Source organism: Rhinolophus sinicus, chromosome 15, assembly GCF_057876585.1.
Source record: "Rhinolophus sinicus isolate RSI-liver-muscle chromosome 15, RSI-T2T, whole genome shotgun sequence".
Lineage (NCBI taxonomy): Eukaryota > Metazoa > Chordata > Mammalia > Chiroptera > Rhinolophidae > Rhinolophus > Rhinolophus sinicus.
The window spans coordinates 92,029,061-92,041,632 of NC_142515.1; positions in this window are offsets into that span (position 1 = coordinate 92,029,061).

The following is a 12,572-nucleotide window of genomic DNA, read 5'->3' on the forward strand; positions in this document are numbered from 1 at the left end:
ACAAAGTTATTACAATATATTGACTATATTCCCTCTGCTGTATGTTACATCCCCATGACTTATTTATTTTTTAACTGGAAGTTTGTACCCCTTAACCCCCTTCACCTATTTTTTCGTACCCCCAATTCCCCCCTCTTTGGTAGCCACCAGTTTGTTTACTGTATCTATGAGTCCATTATAAATGAAATCGTATAGTATTTGTCTTTCTCTGACTTATTTCACTTAGCATAATACCCTCTAGGTCCATCCATGTTGTCATATATAGCAAGATTTCATTCTTTTTTATGGCTGATAATATTTCATTGTATGTATGTACACATCTTCTCATCTGTTCATCTGTCAATGAACACTTAGGTTGCTTCCAATGAACAATCTCAGCTATAGTAAATAATGCTGCAATGAACACAGGGGTGCATATATCCATTTGAAATAGTTTTTTTTTTTTTTTTTTTTTTTTTAAATAAATACCCAGAAGTGGAATTGACAAATCATATGGTAGTTCTATTTTAGGTTTTTTGAGGAAATTCCATACTGTTTTCCATATTGGCTGCACCACTTACATTCCCAATAACAGTATGTGATGGTTCCCTTTTGTCCACATTCTCACCAACACTCATTACTTTTTGTCCTTTTGGTACTAGCCATTCTGACAGGCATAAAGTGATATCTCATTGTAGTTTTGATTGCATTTTGCTGATGATTAGTGATATTGAGCATCTCTTCAAGTGCCATCTGTGTGTTTTCTTTGGGAAAATATTTATTCAAGAACTTTGCATATTTTAAAAAATGGGTGGTTTTTCCTTTTTTTTTTTTTTTTTGCAGTAAGTTGTGTAAATTCTTTACGTATTTTAGATATTAATCCCTTGTCAGATGTATGATTTGTAAATATCTTCTCCCATTCAGTAGGTTGCCTCTTCATTTTGTTGATTTTTTTTTCTCTGTGCAAAAACTTTTAGTTTGACATAATCCTATTTGTCTATTTTTGCTTTTGTTGCTCTTACCTGAGGAGACTGGTCCAAGTAAATATTGCCAAGAACGATGTCAAAGAGCTTATTGCCTGTTTTCATCTAGAAGTTTTATGGTTTCAGTTCTTACATTCAATTGTTTAATACATTTTGAATTTATTTTTTGTATATCCTATAAGATAGTTGTCCAATTTCATCCTTTTCATGTAGCTGCCCAGTTTTCCCAAAATCATTTATTGAAAAGACTATCTTTTATCCATTGTATATTCTTACCTCCTTTGTCATAGATTAATTGACCATATAGGCATGGGTTTACTTCTGGGCTCTCTATTCTGTTCCATTGATCTATGTGTCTTTTTGTGCCAGTACCATACTGTTTTGATTACTACAGGTTTATAGCATAGTTTGAAATCAGGGAGCATGGTACCTCCAGCTTTGTTCTTTTTTCTTAACATTGCTTTGGCTATTTGAGGTCTTTTTGGTTCTAAGCAAATTTTAGGATTCTTTGTTCGAGTATTGTGAAAAATGCTATTGGTATTTTGATGAGAACTGCATTGAATCTGTAGATTGTTTTGGGTAGTGTGGAAATTTTAACAATATTAATTCAATATTCAACAATATTAATAGTAACACTATTAATATTAAAATTTAACAATATTTAATTAATATTAATAAGCCTGGTATATCTTTCCATTTTTATGTGTCATCTTAAATTTCTTTCTAATGTCTTAAAGATTTCAGAGTACAGGTCTTTCACCTCCTTAGTGATATTTATTCCTAGATAATTTATTCTTTTAGATGCAATTGTAAGTGGGATTGTTTTTTTTTTAATTTGTTTATAGAAATACAACTGATTTCTGCATATTAACTTTGTATCCTGTGACTTTACTGAATTCATTTATTAGTTCTAATAGCTTTTGTTTTTTGGTGAGTCTTGAATTTTCTATGTATAGTATCATGTCATCTACAAATAGTGGTAGTTTTATTTCTTCTTTTTCATTTGAATTCCTTTTATTTTATTTTTTGTTGTTGTTGTCTGATTGCTGTGGCTAAGACTTCCAATACTATGTTGAATAGAATTGATGAAGGTGGACATCATTGTCTTATTCCTGATCTTAAAGGAAAAACTTTCACCTTTTGACCATTGAGTATAGTGTTAGCTGTTTGCTTGTCGTATCTGGCCTTTATTATGTTGAGGAACGAACGTTCCTTCTATAACCACTTGTTGAGAATTTTTATCATAGATGTTGAACAACAAAGTTGTATAATTTTTCTTTATACATTTGTCTTAAATCAGATAGGAGAAGAAAAGTGTTAGAAACAAAAATACACTTACACTCTTGTATATGTACATGTACTCGAATATGTACAAAAGAGTGTAAATGTATCTCATTTTATTGCTGTTCTTTGTCCCTTTTTTTTGTTGTGATTCTTTGTTTCTTGTGTCTACTGTCCTCTAATTTCAGCCTGAAGTACTCTTTTTAACATTTCTTATAGGGCAGGTGTCCTTGCAAGGGATCCTTCAATTTTGCTATCTGCAAATGTTTTAATATAACCAATTTTTTGGAGGATAGTTTTATTAGATATAGAATTCTTGATTGACAGTCTATTTCTTTCAGCACTTTCAATAGCTCATTCCACTGTCTTTGGCCTTAATAGTTTCTGATGAGAAATATTCTATTAATCTTATTTGGACTTTTTATACATGATGAGTCAAAAGTGACTTTCTACTTTCAAGACACTCTTTGTCTTGACTTTTGACAGTTTGACCATAATGTTTCTAGGTGTGGAACTTTATGACTTTTTCCAAGTTGGTTTGTTGAGTTTTTTGGATGTTCATTTTAATGATTTTCATTGAACTTGAGGAATTTTTGGCCATTATTTCTTCAACTAAATTTTCTACTCAATTATTTATCTTTTTTTTTCCTGAGATTCCCATTATGCATATTTTGGTATGGTATTTGATGCTCACACATCTTTGAGATGATTTATTTTTCTTTCTTTCTTTTTTTTCTCCAGAGAATAGCCAGACAATTGTCTGGGAATGAGGCTTTGGGGGAAACTCCAAATCCATTTTGACTCATCTAATAGCTGCTAGGCTGTTGGTTTTTACAGCTGTCATAAAGTTCAGAGGCTGTTGGCTTTTAAAGTTACCATGAATCTGAGGAGTGAGTATGGAATTTAGGCAAGTTAAAATGCCATATCTACATCTAAAGAAACAAAATCCATTGGTTTCTTAAACTACATTCACTTAGTCAGCAAATGTTACTCAAATATTTATTAAGGGTCCATAACATTCTAGAGACTATGGAGGATAAAAAGGTAAATTACAGCAAATAAACAGGGATCATGGTTCTTACTGAGATTCAGCCACTTTTCTTTAATAAATTATTTTTGGATTGTTGCAAGCTATTAGTTGATTTTCAGAGTTTTGAAAAAATAGTTTTTGAAAAACATTTTCAGAGTTTTGAATTTGACAGTTTTTGCCAATGTTCTTGGTAAAATGACTCCTGCCCTTCCAGTGGTTAAGTTCCTGGCAAGGGTGTTCAAAAGCAGCAGTTATAATAGGTTTTAATAGGTTTTCCTAATCACTAATCCTATCATTTGCAAATAATGCAGGTTTTCCTTCTAAACTGGTTCTAAAGTCAATTCCAAAAAGTATTCTAAGAATATCTTTAGAATAATTAAAGAAAACAACTTTCAATGGTGAATACTTTGAAGGCAAAACACTCGCATGGATCTGCAAACTCAGCACTGTTTAAAAAAGATTATTCTCATTTTATCATTGCAGTCTTGTGCAAAATATACTAAATTTGGAGTTACATGAATTCACATTCTGCCTATATCACTCGCTCATTGTATGATCCTGAAGTTCTATACCTTCACTGAGACTCAGTTTGTTCGTCATTAAGTACATAACATCATAATGTCTTTCTTCAAAACGTAATGTGAGGATTATAAATTTAATTTATTTAAAATGCAAAGCCTGCCACCATGATGATATCCTCCAAATGGCAGTTATGTCCATTTGTACTGATATCAAAAGTAACCAAAGTAAGAGCAGAAGTATAAGAAATCTCACTCCTATTATTTTGTACCACTTTCAATTTTGTGAATCAATAGGTTGCCAGTTTATAAGGAATATACATCTTATGCATCTTGCATAGAACCCAGATATATGTGTGGAAGAGCTATTCAATAAAGTTTATTCATTCTCCATATTCTTATTCAGCACTTAATACGCTCATATACATATAAAACTAGTAAACAATTTGGGCGTGCTTACGGTAGATCTGTCTTGTCTTGGTGTTTCACAGAAAGATTTGATCACTAGGTGGCAGCAATATGTAGGGAAGGACACTGAAGGCCTGACTCTCTGTTATAGAAGTTAGCAGTTCTACATAAGCACAACAGGCTTGTTGGCTCCCCAGTTGCTGATAATGGCCCGAGTTCCTTACTAACTAGGAATACCTCTCACAGCTGGTGTTAATGAAGCAAAGCCTGTTTCTTTCCTTAACTATCACAACTGGATTCTCTGCATGATATCTAAAAAAAAAAATTAAATCATTTTTAGTGGAAAAATATTGCTGAATGAACAATATACTTCAAAAGTGCTCCATTACATTTGTGTTATCTCTTACTTCAGTTCAAATCACCTTCTACCTGTTTCTATAGCTGTGTCATGAATCCCTGGTGAAGATATATATTTTTTACCTTTAACATTTTTTAATTTATATATTTTTATCATTCTCCAAAGTTAGGTATATTTTTCTACAGGAAGTATTTGTTTTAACCAATCGGAACACAGAGTATACAACTAGGTGAGATTTAAAAAAAAACAAAAAACTTTTCTTATTTTAGAATAATTTCAGGTTTACATAAAAGTTGTAAAGACCAAAGTAAGAGCAGAAGTATAAGAAATCTCACTCCTATTATTTTTATACGAAGAAATCTCATAGATGCTCCTGGTGAGAATATTTTACCTCTCTCTGATGGCTAGCACCATTTCTCACACAGTTGTAAGAATAAAGGATCAATAATGATTACTCCAGAAATGATCTTACCTATAAATGGATTGTGTACTATGGCTTTAAACACACACCATTTTCAAGATGAACCAAGTTGTTTCTTATTACCATTTCAAAACTCCTTTCATACCTCCCTATTTGCATTTTATTCCCAAATGTCAAAGGATTTTCATATATTTAGTATTTACTGCAATCTTTATGAATAGATGAACTACTCTGTCAATTTTACATATTTTATATAATTAAAGTGACAATTAGATTAAGTTATTGCATGAGAACTAAATCAGTGTAGGAATTTATATCTGAATAGTTTGACTCCGAGTTTACTGTTCTTTCTTCTCTACACTGTTCATTTCACCTCAATAGAAATATAATGAATGGTATCCTGAAGATACATTTCAGTAAGAGGTGAGAATGGATTAGGCATTAAGGCTTTGAGCAGCATTTAATCTGAAAGCTAAGAAATTGAAGACAGTCTTTCCTACTTTATAGTTTTGGGTAAAAGCCCTCAGATTGCCTTGTCAGGGACTATACCTTATAAATAACCTTTTAGGAATTAGAGATATAAAGAATTTCTCTTCATCGGATATTCACACATACCCTTTGTAAGAGTTAGGGCCCTTTGATCACAAGAAACAGAAAGTCCAGCCTACCCTGTTTTACACATCAGAGAGATTATATTGATTTCTGACTAGAAGTACAAATGTGGATCTGAGTTCTGGAGAGACTTTATCTGGACACTCAAATCATGTTATTAAGCATCTGTTTTCCTCTCTCTTTACTCCGCCTTCTTCAGTGTTGATATTCTGCTCAGGCTCCATGTGTCCTTGCTCCTTTCCCACTCCCTTCGCTCTAAGAAAGCTCGATATTTTACTTTGTGGTAGCAAAATGGTTGCTGTGGTTCCAGATCCCAAACTTTGCACCATGCCATCTAAGGATGAAGAGAGATTCTCTTCTGGTAGATCCCAAACAAATCCTAGCATCTATCTATCTAGCCTTAATAGGATATTATAACTATTCTTCAAATAAACCACATAAACCACACAGAGCAGGAGATAGGATTTGTTGATTTCTATAGCTGGGAAGGAGCTAATCCTTCAAAATCAACATTTTTGATGCACAATTTGTTGAATTTTTGCAATGTTTTCGTCGGTTCTTCTCATTACTGGGCCCCCTGACCTCTCTTCATCAGTGATGCATTCTCTCCCCTCGGAAAAATGTTTAATCCATTTGTACACTGTCATTTTCTTTCTTTCTTTTATGTTTTAAATTATTTTATTTCAAGGATTTGCTTTCTATTTATTCCTTTCTAAATCTCCTCCTTTTCAAACCACTACTTCTTTTATAAGAGTTGACATTGTCTTTTGTTTTGGATCACAGCTGATGCATTTTCTACAATATGGGGATATTTGCAATAACTGGAACATTTCTATTGATAGAGAGACTATGGTGGCCAAAGACAGATAAAAGCTAAGTTTCCCCTGCTCTAGGCTGACTGTGTCCCCCACCCCAATTCATATGTTGAAGTCCTAGACCCAGTATTTCAGAATGAGACCAGATTTGGAGATAGGGTCTTTAAAGAGGTAATTAACTTTTTCTTTTTAAATTAAAGTTTATTGGGGTGACAATTGTTAGCAAAGTTACATAGATTTCAGGTGTACAATTCTGTAATACATTATCTATATTTCACATTGTGTGTTCACCACCCAAAGTCAGTTCTCTTTCTATCACGATATATTAGACCCTGTTTACCCTCTTCTAGAGCCCCCCCCTTACCCTTTGGTAACCCCTAAACTATTGTCTATGTCTATGTGTTTTGTTTCTTCATTTGTTGGTCTTGTTCTTTTGTTGTTTTCAGTTTTATATACCACATCTCAGTGAAATCATATGGTTCTCTACTTTTTCTGGGTGACTTATTTCGCTTAGCATTATAATCTCAGGATCTATCCTTGTCACAAATGGTAACATTTCATCTTTTCTTACCACTGAATAGTATTCCATTGTGTATGTATACCATAACATCTTTATGCATTCATCTATCGAAGGACTTTTTGGTTGTTTCCATGTCTTGGCCACCAAAAATAAAGCTCCAATGAACATTGGAGCACACATATCTTTATAGATTAATGTTTTCAGATATTTTGGGGGTAGATACCCAGGAGAGGGATTGCTGGGTCATATGGTAATTCTATTTGTAATTTTTTGAGGAACCTCCACACTGCCTTCCATAACGGCTGCACCAATCTGCATTCCCACCAACAGTGTATGAGGGTTCCTTTTTCTCCACAGCCTCTCCAACACTTGTTACTGTTTGTCTTGTTGATGACAGCCATTCTAACTGGGGTGAGGTGATATCTCAGTGTGTTTTTTATTTGCATTTCTTTGATGATTAGTGATGTTGAGCACTTTTTCATATGTCTGTTTGCCATTTGTATGTCCTCTTTGGAGAAATATCTCTTCAGGTCCTCTGCCCATTTTTCAGTTGGGTTGTTCATTTGTTTTTTTTTTTTTGTTGAGTTGTATGAGTTCCTTGTATATTTTGGATATTAGCCCCTTATCAGAGGTGCTGTTTGCAAAAATCTTCTGCCATTCAGTTGGTTGTCGCTTTATTTTGTCAGTGGTTTCTTTTGCTGTGCAGAAGCTTTTAAGTTTGATATAGTCCCATTCGTTTATCTTAGCTTTTACTTCCCTTGCCTTTGGAGTACACTTTCCTGTTCTCTTTTAAATTTTCCTATTATTAAGAAACTTTTCTCCAAAAAAAAAAAAAAAAAAAAAAGAAACTTTTCTGTTATTAAAGAACTAATTATTAACAGTAGCATGTGACTTAAAAGCAGTCTTTCCAAAGTCCCTTCTGATTTAGATATATGTATACTTCTTCTTAATTTGGGACCCTGTTGTATATTAAGTGTAGTCTGAAAATATATGTCAATATATAAACACAGAGGCTCATAATTTGAAGATGTGAAAATGAAATCTAGCCTGGTAAAAAGCAGGTTTGGCTTGTGTATCGTTGAATGAATTCTGAGATGACGTTCATACAGTGACTTATATGACTTAACAAGCAAAAAATATACCTGTCCTACTCAAACTCTTCCAAAAAATTGAAGAAGAGACAATATTCCCTAACTCATTTTATGAGGCCAACATTACCCTGATACCAAAAGCTGATAAGGATAACACAAAAAAAGAAAACTACAGACCAATATCTCTGATGAATACAGATGCAAAAATCCTAAACAAAATTCTAGCAAATCAAAAGCAACAATGCATTAAAAAGATTATTCATCAGGACCAAGTGGGGTTTATCCCAGAGGCACAAGGATGGTTCAACATACACAAATCAATCAATGTGATACACCACATAAACAAAATAAAGGACAAAAATCATATGATTATATCAATTGATGCAGAAAAAGCATTTGACAAGATACAACATCCATTTATGATTAAAACACGTAATAAAATAGGTACAGAAGGAAAATACCTTAACATAATAAAGGCCATATATGACAATCTCTCAGCTAATCTCATAATTATCATATACACATGGGGGTGTTCATCTTTTGTTATTGGTATATATTCAGTATTACAATTTCAATACAGCTTTTCCTTTCTTAAAATGTGCATATGTTTTTTTGGCACCCGCTGCATATATTCATTCCCTGCAAAACTCCTACTTATGCCAGTCTGAGTATTGGATGCTATGCCTCTCTCCCCTCAGGTGGATATGTTCTTGCTCTTCTACTGGCATTTCATCTACTCTTCATACAGCTCTTGACTGTACTTTTGTCTGATGGCCTTTCTTTGTTATTCACATAGTGACTGCTCATGTTCCTCCTTGAGACATAGGGAAAAATAAAACTAGAATCCTTTCTGGCTTTGTGTGATTAGTATAAGAGAGAAAGTAATACTTACATTCCTGGATTGGTACAAGATTTGAAAAAGCAGAGTTGAAAATGGAGTCTTCCAGGAAAATGCGTGCTTATGGAGGTCTGCCAGACATTAGGAGAGAGGAAACCATAACTATTTACATCCAAAGAAGAAATCTGGAGTGGAATAGCTTTCGGTAATATGCTGTCACACCTGGCTGGTCATCACATCACTTGTAGAAGTTTACGAAGTATAGATGCCCTGGCCCCACTACAGACCTCTCAGTGAAAATCATCAAGATTGAGATCCAAGAATCTGTATTTTTGGAAAGCATCCCAGACGATTCTGATGATCAGTCAGGTTTATGAAACTGGGCTCTAAGGATTTCTGGTGAATAGCTGGCTTGCAGGCATGACTACACTAATGGGTCCTGTCCTATCTGGGGATAGGCCTACAGAGTTTGGGAGATGTGGACATATTGCTGGCCCCTAAGTGCTGCTTGAGTCTAGCCTAATTTGTATCCATATGCCCTCCTGTATGCCAGTCTGGGGCCAGGACTTCATTGCTTGTGTTTCTGGCTTTAGGAAGAGTGCTAACCAAATGTATAGGTCCCGTCAATTTAGACTGGACCTTACTGTATTTCCCTTGGCTTATTCTAGTGGCACAAAAAGAAATTCCTCGTTTAAACTTGCCACAATAGCATATATATATATATACACACACACACATATATACACATACACATATACATATATATACATATATATATGTATATGTGTATGTGTGTGTGTGTATATATATATATACACTCCCCCCCCCTCCATAAAATCTGCTCCATAAGGAAGGAGTGGTTTCCAAGCCTGGGAAGCTTCTAACAATTGGCGTGTCTGTTTTTGGTACTGAACTACCTCTTCTGAGTGGTTTGGCTGATCTCACTGCTTGCTGCTGGAGATTTTAAAACTACGAGATGTTTGTAGTCTGATTTTCAGGGAATTGGCATAGTTATATACAAGGGACCTCATTACTTAAAAAATATCTTGCCCCCCACGGTCTGTATATAGTTAGTCTCATAATCTTCCATTCATGGTTTGTTTGTTTTCTAAATAAACCCCTTTATTTATTTTTCTGTTTAGTACACTTTCCTGTTCTCTTTTAAATTTTCCTATTATTAAGAAACTTTTCTGTTATTAAGGAATTAATGATTAACAGTAACATATGACTTAAAAGCAGTCTTTCCAAAGTCCCTTCTGATTTAGATATTTTTACTCTTCTTAATTTGGGACCTTGTTGTATATTAAGTGTAGTCTGCAAATATATGTCAATATATAAACACAGAGGCTCATAATTTGAAGACTTAAAAAATAAAATCTAGCCTGGTAAAAAGCAGGCTTGGCTTGTGTATCATTGAGTGAATTCTGAGATGACGTTCATACAGTGACTTGTATGACTTAACAAGCAAAAAGTTTAGATTGCCCGAAGCATCACAGGATCATATCTTTGGGATTTGATATAAAAAATTAAGACTACATGAGTTTGCAACAAAACTCCAGGCGTTCCAATAGTATTCTGTACCTGATGATTCGGTTATGAGGGTGGAGTCCTCATGAGCAGAATCACTGCCTTTATAAGAGAGGCCCCATACATAGTTATTACACTATTATTGACTATATCTCCTATGGTGTACTTTACAGCTCCATGACTATTTTGTAACTGCCAATTCGTACTTCTTAATCCCTTTACCGTTTTCACCCAGCCCCCTAACCCTCCCTCCCGACTGGTGCCAGGTGGGTACTAGACTTATCAGGGGGATAACTTTGTAAATTATATACATGTTTAACCACTATGCTGTACACCTGAAACTAACATAAAATAATATTGGATGTCAATTATAATGGAAAAATAAAACTTAATTACAAAAAGAAAAAGAGCCCAGAGAGCTTGCTTACTCCTTCTCCCAGGTGAGGTTACAACAAGAAATCTGAACCTGAAACTGGGCCCTCGCCCTGCTGGTGCCCTGGTCTTAAGCTTCCAGCCTTCAGAACTGTGAGAAATAAATTTCTGTTGTTTGTAAGCCACCCAGTCTGTGTGATTTTGTGATAGCAGTCTGAATGGAGTAAGACATTTGTTATAGTATTCAATATCTATTGAATTTATTATATCATGCCCTTGTTCCATACCAGCCTCAAGTACTCATTATTCATGGACTAAAATTAAAATCATTTCGTTTGATATTCTCAATAACTTTTACAATCTGGCTGTAATCACTCTTTCAAGCCTCATTTTCTTCAAGTCTACTCTATGACTCTACTTCACACAGTTGCCTCGTTCCCAAGGAAAATACCTTTGCTTAGGATTTCCCACTCTTCAGAAAAGGCAACCAAACTTTATATATATCTGAGTCCTATTTATAATCAAACATTCAATTTACATTAGACCTGAATCAAAAAGCCTTTCTTGACCCCCAAAACAATAACGTTCTTTCCCAGAATTTCTAGAGCATTGAAGGCCCAAATTCTGCTTTTGGTCCTTAATATGCACTGTCTGCCTTGTCAGACACCTTTATTTCTATGCTTATATCTTACTATCTCAACTATGTTGAAAGTCCCTACATGTGGAAAATCGGAGGTTTGCCTTTTTGTATTTTCCACAGCACACAGCCAGGGCCTCCCATACCACCCTCAAATATGTGTTTAATTGATTAGTACACCAAACAAAGTAGATATAGTGTACATACAATTGGATTTCTAGCTGCATATTGATAAAAGTAGTTTTTTAGTATGTGAAGGAAAACATGTTAATATTTATTCCAGTCAATTATTTTTCATTTTCATATCTTTGGATGACATCTGAGTTTCTTCTTCAGTTCATTTTAATAATCCCTAATTTTAAATGATCAAACACAATTTTTAAAGGTGTTAAATGGTAATTCTAGCTAAAAATAGCCCTCATTGAATGGCCCTGTTTTTCGATTGAACTTTGGGAGGAAGAAAATCAAAGATTGTCCTCGAGTTTCAAGTTTCCAGAATTGTGAAGAAGTTATAGTACAGTTAAGTTTGTTTGCCCAGGAGCCAACAATCCAAAGGAACATATGTTTGGCAAGTTAGTGGGATGTCAGGTGATGGGTTTAAGTAATCATAGGATAAATCTGTTGCTAAGTTTGTCAGAATTTGGAAGTTTCCAGATGAATGTGACTGGGATAAGGAGACGAAGGGAATGAGCAGAGCCTGTAATTGTGGCAATTTATTCTGCATTTCTGTGTACTTACTTGTGGGCTCTTCTCCCATAGCAAATTGATGTCTGCTCTGTAATATCCTATACTCAACTGGAAAGTAAAAGGCTGTGTATTTCCAGGATTATTCAGTAAGGTTCTATATTACAGCCAATCACCCTAGCAATTCTGCCTTTAGAGTCAATTGCAACCATGAAACCATTACATAGATCTCTAACTTAATAACCTGGCAATTACTGAGGTGATATTTTCCAACTGTTTGTAACTCACCTAAATCTCCTAAGGGAACCAGATAGAAGTATGGGGACTTGGCTTTCCCATTCAGAAAGTAATTTCACATTTATTTATGTTGTTTCACTCAAAATTACAAAAAGAAAGGAAAACAAAAATCCACATGGTTTTAATTAAAAGTGGTATACAAACTTAAATAGATAACTTGGAAACTAAAAAAAAGTAAGGAAAAAAGAAAGGAAAAGGAAA